Consider the following 12,599-nt stretch of genomic DNA (forward strand, 5'->3'; position numbering starts at 1 on the left):
AGTTTGTGTTTTTGTGGAAGAACTTTGTAAGAATGTTGTTAGAAGATGATTTCAGAGCAAAATAAATACGTCTTCATTTCTTTCATGATCTGTGTAACTTGTGCTGGAACATGATAGAACCCTGAGCCACCATCAGGACAGACTGGTGAACATGATCTGCCTCTCTGCCAGAGCACATCTGTTCATATTTGCGTCTGAGATCACTCATCATAGTTTATATTATCACATCTACACTCGATTATACATCTTTATTCATTTATTCACCTACATCCACACAGTCAAGTGTCGGTGGAGAAGGGCAGAAGGAGCCGCCCACAGTGCAAATCACCAGAACAACAAGCTCATTATCCTAACAAATGAAGTTCAGGCGTGTTTGAAGCTCATACATTAGCTTCGATTCACCTCAGTCAAGCGGAACTGAAATAAAAGTACATTCTAATGTTTAGTGCATTTACGTTATTAATGTCATTATTAATTTTTTACTGTGCTTAACTATAGCCAAACTATATGAATCAGCTAAGTAAAATTGTCTGCTGCTAATCAGTTTAAACAGGTTTCCATGCAGCAAACTACGACTTTCCCTGGTGAACAAAGTAGACTTACGTTTACTAATCTTTAATTTACTACAGTGCACTAAAGTGTATTATTGTCACACTAATGATAAATACACTTAAAGAGTGCTAATTATACTGTAATTGTACATAAATAATAGAAAAGCTCGACTGTAATTGTATTAAATGTACAAAACTGTGCTAAATTGGGACTCTTAAGTAGATTTAATTTAATTTAAGTATACTACAGTGTGTGTATGTAACTCCATGTTTCACACACACTTAAAGTGAAATGAAAGCACATTTACTCAGTATTCCAGGTGCACTTTGAGTATATTAAAATATTTAAATAATAGACCTTAAATATATTTACTTTAGAGTAAAAATATACCTCCACTTCCTGTCCTACTAGACCCGATTCTTTGTAGTTCATAGAAAGATTAATCAGCCACGCACTGATCTGATCTCTGTTCTTTAAGTTGTTACCATCAACCACTAGGGGTCGTTATTTATTTTAGTTCTGAGGCTTTTAGCAGACACGTGGTTCGAACGCATGACTTCGACATGTCAATTATTACGTGACCACGTGTAGTAATAGCTACCTTATGGATTCCTTTCCTTATGACAACTCGTTCATTAGAGTTCATTACACTGAATGAATATTTGTTTGTTTATATTTGTGTTATTTGCAAGTATAATGACAGCATCATGTAAAATCAATTAATTACAGACTATAGTATTAAAAGTACCTGAATATTGTCCCCCTCTTTTAGCACGTCCAATTGCCCGATTGCGTCATGCTTCCTCTCCACCAATGCCGATCCCCGCTCTGATTGAGGAGAACGAAGCTAACCCACGCCCCCTCCGACACGTGGGCAGCAGCCGTACGCATCTTATCACCTACACTTTGACGAGTGCAGTGCAGCTCAGCGTTGTGTACGGAGAGATACACCCTAACAGCACTCTCTCCTCATCTCTGTGCAGGCACCATCAATCAGCCAGCAGAGGTCGTAATTGCACCAGTCATGAGATAGAGACCCCGTCCGGCTTAGTCCCGCCTATCTGAACAACAGGCCAATCGTTGTTCATGTGGCCGCTCAGCCTCAGCCGGTAGGAATACGATGTATTCCAGATCCAGCTCTGGTTCCAGCGTGTGATTTTACCGCTGCTCCACCTGAGCGGCCTGATTAATTTATTTTCCATATTAGAATATGGAAGAATATTTTCCATATTAAAGAATGCTGAAATATAGTATACCTATATAAGGTTGTGTGATTACAGAGCTCATAAATAAATATATTGATAAATATACTGCTGTGCACTACAAGGAATCTGGTCTAGAAAGACAGGAAGTGGAAGTATATTTTTACTCTAAAGTAAATATATTTAAAGTCTAATTTTTTAATATTTTAATGTACTTCAAGTGCACCTGGAATACTGATTAAATGCTTTATATTCACTTTGTGTGTGTGTGTGAATCATGGAGTTAAATACACATGCTATAGTATACTTAAGTTACCATAAATATACTTAAAATAGTCCCAATTTAGTACAGTTTTGTACATTTAATACAATTAAAGTCGAGCTTTTATATTATTTTTGTACAATTACAGTATAATTAGCGCTCGTTAAGTGTTTTGATCATTAGTGTGGCAATAATACACTTTAGTAAAAATACACTTAAGTAAACCTGTGTATGATGTATTAAAAGTGCTTTAAGTGAATTACTACAGCAGGTGTTTAACATACAAGAGTTTCTTACATTAACTTTTACTTTTATTTGATGTCAGACAGGATGAACCTGAGATATTTCATCTTTTATCTGCTCAACTTCATTTCATTTATTAATAAACATCCATTCCTGCATTTCAGACCTGCAACACATTCCAAAAAAAGTTGGGACGGGGGTAATTTAGTGCTAGTAATGAGGTGAAAAAACTAAATAATGACGTGATGTGAACAGGTGATTGTGATCATGGTTTGGTACAAAAGCAGCATCCAGGAAAGACTGAGAGTCTCTGATGAGTAAAGATGATCAGAGGATCCAGTTTGTCCACAAATGTGTGAGAAAATGATTGAAATGTTTAAAAACAATGAACCTCGAAGAAAGATTAGAAGGGATTTGCATGTTCTCCCTCTACAGTGCAGAATATCATTAAACCATTCAAGGAATCAGGAGGAATTTCAGTGTGTAAAGGTGGAGAGTGCGAGCTTAATCTGAACGCTCGTGATCTTCCATCCCTCAGATGGCACCGCATCAAGAACCTCCACTCAACACTAGCTGATATAACCACATGGGTGAGGGATTAGTTTATCAAACCTTTATCAGCTCTACAATACAGAGTTACTGCACTAATCATACTTAACACTTTACTGTGCAAAAAAGAAGCCTTATGTTAACCATGTCCAGAAGCGGCGTCGACTTCTCTGGGCTCGGAGGCATCTAGGATGGACCATCACACACTGGAAACATGTATTGTGGTCAGATGAATCAGCATTCCAGCATCAGCATTTCAAAGACGAAAAGGACAGGAATGGATGTTTATTTATAAATGAAATGAAGTTGAGCAGATAAAAGATGAAACATCTCAGGTTCATCCTGTCTGACATCAAATAAATGTCAAAGTCAATGTAAGAAACTCTGTGTTTTTTATTTTATTTGCTTTTTCCATACTGTCCCAACTTTTTCTGATTTGGGGTTGTATTTGAAAACTAAAAGTATACTTCATGGTCATGTATTTATTAAAAGTACGTCCTTGATTTATATTATATGTTTGATAACGATGCTTTCATGTGGTACTTTACGTACCAACAGTGGATGTGTTAGTTAGAGATGTGATGTTATGAGTGGGTCTCCATACCACACGGTGAAAGCCATGATCGATGTTCTGCCCTGCAAAAAAAGCCACAATGCAAAGTGTTTAAACAAATAACCAGAGCAGAGCCTCATTATCCTAGCAAATACAGGTCAGGGAGGGTAAGTGGCTGCATTTCACTTCAGTCAGTGACATGAATACAGACCCATTCATGTACAAATGTATATAACCATCTATAATAACCGTCTATAATAATAAACGTTTGTGTGTTGAATTCTAAGGATTTGATCAGTATAACGACCTGAGTAATATAATATTATAATAATATGATAAAGGCCGACAACTGGGTAGATGTATTTTTAAATGTAAAGGTGGCTTTAAATTTAGAGCTTATTTACAGATTAAGGAAACATATGGCATCAAAATATGGCCAAAAGTATTGAGAAACAAAAAGCAGATTGAGTCCACTATGTATTTGTTATTGCTCCCCTTTTTCGTGTAGGTCATTCCCATCTCTCCTCCAGAGGCAGAGAGTCACTGGTAAGCGGTGATTTACTAAAGTTTACGAGATCACAAAACTTCTGCTCGCTAGATGAAAATGCAGACACCACGTCTCCTTCAGAGGAGCTGGAACTATTTCAGGCTGGATTAGAGAGACGAAGGACGTCTGTAGGATGTACTCAATGAGCGGGACTTATCTCCAGCAGCCAATGACTGACGAGATCCCGCCCACCCGTAAAAACAGGGCCAAAACTCTTACTGGAGAAAAATGTTGAACTGAGAGAGGCTGAGAGAAGCGTGATAGAGAAAAAGTGCAGCGAAAAGCAAAAAACGGACTATTTATAAATGTAAAGTGGACTCAAGATCTGCTTTGTGAATATCAAAATGTATTTTTAAAAAAACAATGACCGTGCAAATAGTAACAACAATAAAAATAGTAACAGTGATGATAATACTAAATGTAAGCAGTAATAAAAGATCGTTTTCTTGTCGGGTCTGAAAGGGAGGTAAAGTCGGGGATGATGGTTGAATTTGGGGAAGAATTGGGCGCGGATGTGGTGGTACTTGGTACACTGGGTGAGGAAATGCAGCTCCGTCTCTACTGTACTGAGAGTGTAGAGCTGGCAGACTGCTCTGTCAGTACAGGATGTATCTCAGAAACAGTTCACAGCCGTGGTAGCTGTGGTGAGTACACACAGACATGGTCTCAAAGCAACTTTACAGAATCCGGGACGGACAGACCAAAAAACGCTGTTGAGCAAGCCGAGGGCGAGAGTGGCAAGGAAAAGGAAGAGACCTTGAGAGGAAGCAGACTCCTTGGGTGGTCCTAGAAGGGACAAGCCGCCAATCATTGACATGGTGGTTTTTATCTTTGGGATCTGTCTGAGATGACCATCTGAGTTGAGCTTGGGTCTTCTATTTGATTGTTGATTCTCTCCTGTAGTTTGGAACACAGTGGTGAGCCTGTACAGACTGATCCTTTGATGGCTTCTCCTTTTATACCCAGTTAACGTTGTTTTACTTGTTACCAGCTCACCCGCTCATTGTGGAACACTTCAAAACACTGAAACTTGGCGGTTAAGGTACTTGACTAGTAATCCGAAGGTCGCTGGTTCAAGCCCCACCACTGCCAGGCTGCTGCTGCTGTTGGGCCCTTGAGCAAGGCCATCAACCATCAACTGTAGACTGTCCCAGTACTGCAAGTCGCTTTGGATACAGGCGTCTGCCAAATGCAGAAAATGTAAACGTAAACAAGGACTCACTATGCTAAGGGCTGAGGCTAAGCTAAATGCTATGCAAATGCTTCATGCAAACTCTGACTAAAAAACACTTAGATCAGATTCCTTAACTCTTTTGAGCACTAAACTAGAAATGCTAATTCCTACGCTTTAGGCTAATCACTACACTTATTGAGACACTATGGGGGAACAAGGACTAAGACGAGGAGATGACCAATGACCGACTATTCTAGCATTAAATAAAGACAACTCATGACTAAACTATGACAATGGCTGAACCAGGAACAAAGACTACACTGTGAATTAGGCTAGGCTAGGCTATAACAATTACTAAAGCTAAATGACAACACTATAACAAGGAATGTAAATCAGAAAGAACAGGTAGAATTACTAACCCTATCTACATCTACATTTTCAGACTCTAACAGTGACAGTATACAGTCTAAACAATTGAGGGTTAAGGGTCTTGTTCAAGGGCCCAACAATGGCAACCTGGCGGTGGTAGGGCTTGAACAGGCAACCTTTTGATTACTTGATTGAGTCCAGTACCTTAACCACTAAGCTACCACTATTTTTTATCAACATCTACATGATTACACTTATACACCAGACAATCACTGGACCACAAGGAGCAGCTGTGGCTAGGGTGGCCAGCCGTCCGGCTTTGGGTCGGACAGTCCGGTTTTTCAGCTGCCAACGCTAGGACGGACACTTAAAAATTCTCCTTTTGGAGTGAACTGGTTACATTTTTGATCAATATTATCTGTCATTGGCTCAGGTACATGTCATAACAAATGCTTCGTATTTCATTGGTTTAACAGCCTCATCTGACTGCTTATAGTGCTACCTATCGTGGGCGTACCTTCTGCGAATGGCCAGTGGTGGGCGAGCCACGATTCGTGGCCAATCGCAGAAGGTCTGCCCTCTAAATGCTAGTCTGTGAATGCTAGTGGGTGGTTGAATTCTGCCCGCTTGCTCTGTTCTGCATACACCTCTACCTGAGTCAATTAGTCACTTAGCTCTCATGCTCAGGAACGCTGTGAAAATGCCAAAATTTGGTGAGTAAAACAGTAATTTGTTATAGAATTCTCGCTTAAATTGGTCAAAAACTCCATTATATGGGTTCTGGTTTCATTCTGTGTGTTGCAGTATCGTGTCCCCCTGTTCCTGGTATGACGTCCTCTTTTTTGTGACTATGAATGTGGCCACCCTAGCTGTGGTTCATATACATGAGGGCAAATCCAGACACACGGACAGAGACAGAGTGATGTGGAATACAAACAAAACACTTTAGTTCATGTGATCCTGAAACCAGGAAGCGTGACGCATAAACAAAACCTAGAATCAAGTTCCTGGAACCAGGCAAAGGCTCACAAATTTGTGTTTGTTTGATTTGTGTAAATCCTATTTATTCTAATTATCCTCCAGGCCAGCCAAGAAGGATGGGGGTCCCTGCTGAGTCTGGTTCCCTTCAAGGTTTTTCCTGCCACTGTCGCCCTCGGCTTGCTCAACAGGAGGTTTTTGGTCTGTTGGTCCTGGAAGGCTCCATTTTTTTTTTCAAAAACAGACCTGGAATGCTGATTCATCTGACCACAATACACGTTTCCACTGTGTGATGGTCCATCCTAGATGCCTCAGAGCCCAGAGAAGTCGACGCCGCTTCTGGACGTGGTTAACATAAGGCTTCTTTTTTTACACAGTAAAGTGTTAAGTATCATGTGTGCAGTAACTCTGTATTGTAGAGCTTGATAAAGGTTTGATAAACTAATCCCTCACTCATGTGGTTATATCAGCTAGTGTTGAGTGGAGGTTCTTGATGCGGCGCCGTCTGAGGGATGGAAGATCACGAGCGTTCAGATTAAGCTGCACCCTCGACCTTTACACACTGAAATTCCTCCTGATTCCTTGAATGGTTTAATGATATTCTGCACTGTAGAGGGAGAACATGCAAATCCCTTCCAATCTTTCTTTGAGGTTCATTGTTTTTAAACATTTCAATCATTTTCTTACACATTTGTAGACAAACTGGATCCTCTGATCATCTTTACTCATCAGAGACTCTCAGCCTTTCCTGGATGCTGCTTTTGTACCAAACCATGATCACAATCACCTGTTCATATCACATCATTATTTAGTTTTTTCACCTCATTACTAGCCCCAAATTGCCCCCGTCCCAACTTTTTTTGGAATGTGTTGCAGGCCTGAAATGCAGGAATGGATGTTTATTAATAAATGAAATGAAGTTGAGCAGATAAAAGATGAAATATCTCAGCTTCATCCTGTCTGACATCAAATAAAAGTCAAAGTCAATGTAAGAAACTCAAAGTGTTTTTATTTTATTTACATTTTCCATACTGTCCCAACTTTTTCTGATTTGGGGTTGTAATAGAACAGGAGCAGAGTAAAGAGGGAGAAGAAAATCTACTGTAAGAGAACTAATAGCTGATTTGAATTGGTGAGGAGGATGAAAATCAGCGCTGTCCAGTCATCATCATGTAAAGCTGTGTTGTAAAGAGGGTGATGATGCGGAAAGGACAATTATTAGTAAGAGACACCGAGGAGTCGAGACGTCCTTCATTCTTCTTCAACATACAGGTAACATCCAGTACAAACTGATTATTTATCTATTTTACTACCTACTAATATTATATACACTTTATCTATTACTAACTAAGATTTTACTTATTTCTACTATTCACTGTGTACTTAGTAAAACATACATAGTGAAAAAAATGGTAAAATGATTCAAATGTAGGAAGGTAGTGAATGATAGGAACAGATAAAGTGTTAAGAGCAGGATGATGATTGTTAAACATTAAAACCACCTCCTTGTTTCTTCACTCACTGTCCATTTTATCAGCTCCACTTACCATATAGAAGCACTTTGTAGTTCTACAATTACCGACTGTAGTCCATCTGTTTCTCTACATACTTTGTTACCCCCCTTTCATGCTGTTCTTCAATGGTCAGGACCCTCACAGAGCAGGTATTATTTAGGTGGTGGATGATTCGTGTGTTAGTGCGTGTTGTGCTGGTATGAGTGGAGGTTTTAAACACCATGTCCACTCACTGTCCACTCTATTAGACTCTCCTACCTAGTTGGTCCACCTTGTAGATGTAAAGCCAGAGACGATCGCTCATCTATTGCAGCTGTTTGAGTCGGTCATCTTGTAGACCTTCGACCTTCCGCTGATGGCTGGACGTTTTTGGTTGGTGGACGATTCTCAATCCAGCAGTGACAGTGAGGTGTTTAGATGTGCATACTCTGCAAGTATGCGATTCCGGACGCAGCTCGTGACTTAATTGTCGCATAGGCCAGACATCACTCCCCGAGTTGCAAAAATAGTAACGCACAGTAACTTGGATAAGTAACTTTAATCTGATTACTGGACTGGAAATAACGCGTTAGATTACTTGTTACTGAAAAATGTGGTCAGATTAGAGTAACTCGTTACTGACATCAGTGGTCACTGCAGAGTCCTGTGGGGGTCCTGACCATTGAAGAACAGCAGAGAAACAGAGACTACAGTCAGTAATTGTAGAACTATAAAGTATTTCTATATGTTAAGTGGAACTGATACAGTAAGTGTAGAAACGAGGAGGTATGTATACATGCAGTTTGTGCCAGCTTGTTTATTTCGGGTTTCTCTAAATTTGAATTAATTGTAGACAGACCTGCTGGAAGAACAATAACGGGGCGTGGTTCCTCAGCGGCAGTGATGAAGCAGATGCTGATCTTCCTCCTGTTTCTCACAGGTAGGTGTGTTACTTTTTACACTGGGAGCGACGGGATGTGAACTTTAATTCACCCCAGGTGGGAGTGTTTCTATATGACACACCCTGGTACTGACACACCCCCATACCATGATACACCCTGGTACTGACACACCCTCATACCATGATACACCCTGGTACTGACACACCCTCATACCATGATACACCCTGGTACTGACACACCCTCATACCATGATACACCCTGGTACTGACACACCCCCATACCATGATACACCCTGGTACTGACACACCCTCATACCATGATACACCCTGGTACTGACACACCCTCATACCATGATACACCCTGGTACTGACACACCCTCATACCATGATACACCCTGGTACTGACACACCCCCATACCATGATACACCCTGGTACTGACACACCCCCAGACCATGACACACCCTGGTACTGACACACCCCATACCATGACACACCCTGGTACTGACACACCCCCATACCATGATACACCCTGGTACTGACACACCCCCATACCATGATACACCCTGGTACCGACACACCCCCATACCATGACAGACCCTGGTACTGACACACCCCATACCATGACAGACCCTGGTACTGACACACCCCATACCATGACACACCCTGGTACTGACACACCCCCATACCATGACAGACCCTGGTACTGACACACCCCCATACCATGATACACCCTGGTACTGACACCCCCCCATACCATGATACACCCTGGTACTGACACACCCCATACCATGACACACCCTGGTACTGACACACCCCTATACCATGACACACCCTGGTACTGACACACCCCATACCATGACAGACATTGGTACTGACACACCCCCATACCATGACAGACCCTGGTACTGACACCCCCCCATACCATGACACACCCTGGTACTGACACACCCCTATACCATGATACACCCTGGTACTGACACACCCCCATACCATGAAAGACCTTGGTACTGACACACCCCCATACCATGATACACCCTGGTACTGACACACCCCCATTCCATGACACACCCTGGTACTGACACACCCCTATACCATGGAACACCCTGGTACTGACACACCCCCATACCATGACAGACCTTGGTACTGACACACCCCCATACCATGATACACCCTGGTACTGACACACCCCCATTCCATGACACACCCTGGTACTGACACACCCCTATACCATGACACACCCTGGTACTGACACACCCCTATAACATGATACACCTTGGTACTGACACACCCCTATACCATGACACACCCTGGTACTGACACACCCCCATACCATGATACACCCTGGTACTGATACACCCCCATACCATGATACACCCTGGTACTGACACCCCCCCCATACCATGATACACCCTGGTACTGACACACCCCCATACCATGAAACACCCTGGTACTGACACGCCCCCATACCATGACAGACCCTGGTACTGACACACCCCCATACCATGACACACCCTGGTACTGACACACCCCCATACCATGACACACCCTGGTACTGACACACCCCTATACCATGACACACCCTGGTACTGACACACCCCTATACCATGATACACCTTGGTACTGACACACCCCTATACCATGACAGATCCTGATACTGACACACCCCCATACCATGACACACCCTGGTACTGACACACCCCCATACCATGACAGACCCTGGTACTGACACTCCCCCATACCATGACACACCCTGGTACTGACACACCCCCATACCATGACAGACCCTGGTACTGACACTCCCCCATACCATGACACACCCTGGTACTGACACACCCCATACCATGACACACCCTGGTACTGACACACCCCCATACCATGACACACCCTGGTACTGACACATTCCCATACCATGACACACCCTGGTACTGACACACCCCCATACCATGACACACTCTGGTACTGACACACCCCATACCATGACACACCCTGGTACTGACACACCCCCATACCATGACACACCCTGGTACTGACACACCCCCATACCATGACACACCCTGGTACTGACACACCCCCATAACATGACACACCCTTGTACTGACACACCCCCATACCATGACACACCCTGGTACTAACACACCCCCATACCATGAAACACCCTGGTACTGACACACCCCCATACCATGACACACCCTGGTACTGACACACCCCCATACCATGACACACCCTGGTACTGACACACCCCCATGCCATGACACACCCTGGTACTGACACACCCCCATACCATGACACACCCTGGTACTGACACACCCCCATACCATGATACACCCTGGTACTGACACATTCCCATACCATGACACACCCTGGTACTGACACACCCCCATACCATGATACACCCTGGTACTGACACACCCGTATACCATGACACACCCTGGTACTAACACACCCCCATACCATGACACACCCTGGTACTGACACACCCCTATACCATGACACACCCTGGTACTGACACACCCCCATACCATGACACACCCTGGTACTGACACACCCCCATACCATGACACACCCTGGTACTGACACCCCCCCATACCATGACACACCCTGGTACTGACACACCCCTATACCATGACACACCCTGGTACTGACACCCCAATACCATGATTTAGGCTTTGCTATGCAGCCACTGTTGGGTTCATTAGAAAGGCCCTTAATGTATATACCAGTGGCCGCTTCTGCCAAATCTCTCAGGGGGGCAATTGTTGCCCCAATAGGGGCGGTACAAAAGGGGCGCTACTGTACAGAACACAGCTCGACGCTGATTGGACTACGATATTCCAAGGCAAGACTGACTCCAGAACAATCACAGCTAGCTTAACACTGGTTTAATGGGATAGAAAAATTTCTTCCCTTTCGCCCTTTGGTGGTGCGTCGCCCGATCGCCCTAATGAACGAGCTGTTCCTGGTATATATATATCCAAGCTGACCCCTCTGAAAAATAAATACCCCTCATAAAATATATCATCTATCTTACATAAATCTCGTAATCTGTTACACAGGTGTCGTCGCCCTGGTACCCGTCATCCATCATAAATACCGTCTTATCCAGCAGAACAAAACCTGGAGTGATGCTCAGACTTACTGCAGATCTTTCTACATCAACCTGGCTACCATCGAAAGCGACGCCGACGTGGTTAAACTTCGAACTGAAGCTCAGATACACCAGTTTAATTCTGATGCCTGGTTTGGCGTGTACAAAATATTACATGACTGGCGCTGGTCCTACGGGAATGAGACACTGGGAACTTTGAAGAACTGGGCGCCTAACGAGCCAAACAACGGGAATAACAATGAAGAGTGTACCGTGATAAGGCCAAATGGGTTGTGGTACGATACATCCTGTGCAAACAAATTTTACTTACTGTGTTATGATGGTAAGAAGACGGTTTTCCAAAGTACTAAATCAAGCATTACATTTCATTATAATGAGTAAATTAATTTATTGTTTGTTTGTTGATCAGCCATAACATTAAAACCACCTCCTTGTTTCTACACTCACTGTCCATTTTATCAGCTCCACTTACCATATAGAAGCACTTTGTAGTTCTACAATTACTGACTGTAGTCCATTTGTTTCTCTACATGCTTTGTTAGCTCCTTTCACCCTGTTCTTCAATGGTCAGGACCACCACAGAGCAGGTATTATTTAGGTGGTGGATCATTCTCAGCACTGCATTGACCCTGACATGGTGGTGGTGTGTTAGTGTGTGTTGTTCTGGTA

The 12,599-nt window shown here is 43.0% G+C and overlaps 1 pseudogene; it reads left to right on the plus strand.

The window, feature by feature from the left end:
- The window catches only part of LOC134302895 (uncharacterized), a 657,104-nt pseudogene that overhangs the window by 173,051 nt on the left and 471,454 nt on the right, over positions 1 to 12,599 (plus strand).

The sequence above is a fragment of the Trichomycterus rosablanca genome, chromosome 2 (genome assembly GCF_030014385.1).
Source record: "Trichomycterus rosablanca isolate fTriRos1 chromosome 2, fTriRos1.hap1, whole genome shotgun sequence".
NCBI classification, from domain to species: Eukaryota; Metazoa; Chordata; class Actinopteri; order Siluriformes; family Trichomycteridae; genus Trichomycterus; species Trichomycterus rosablanca.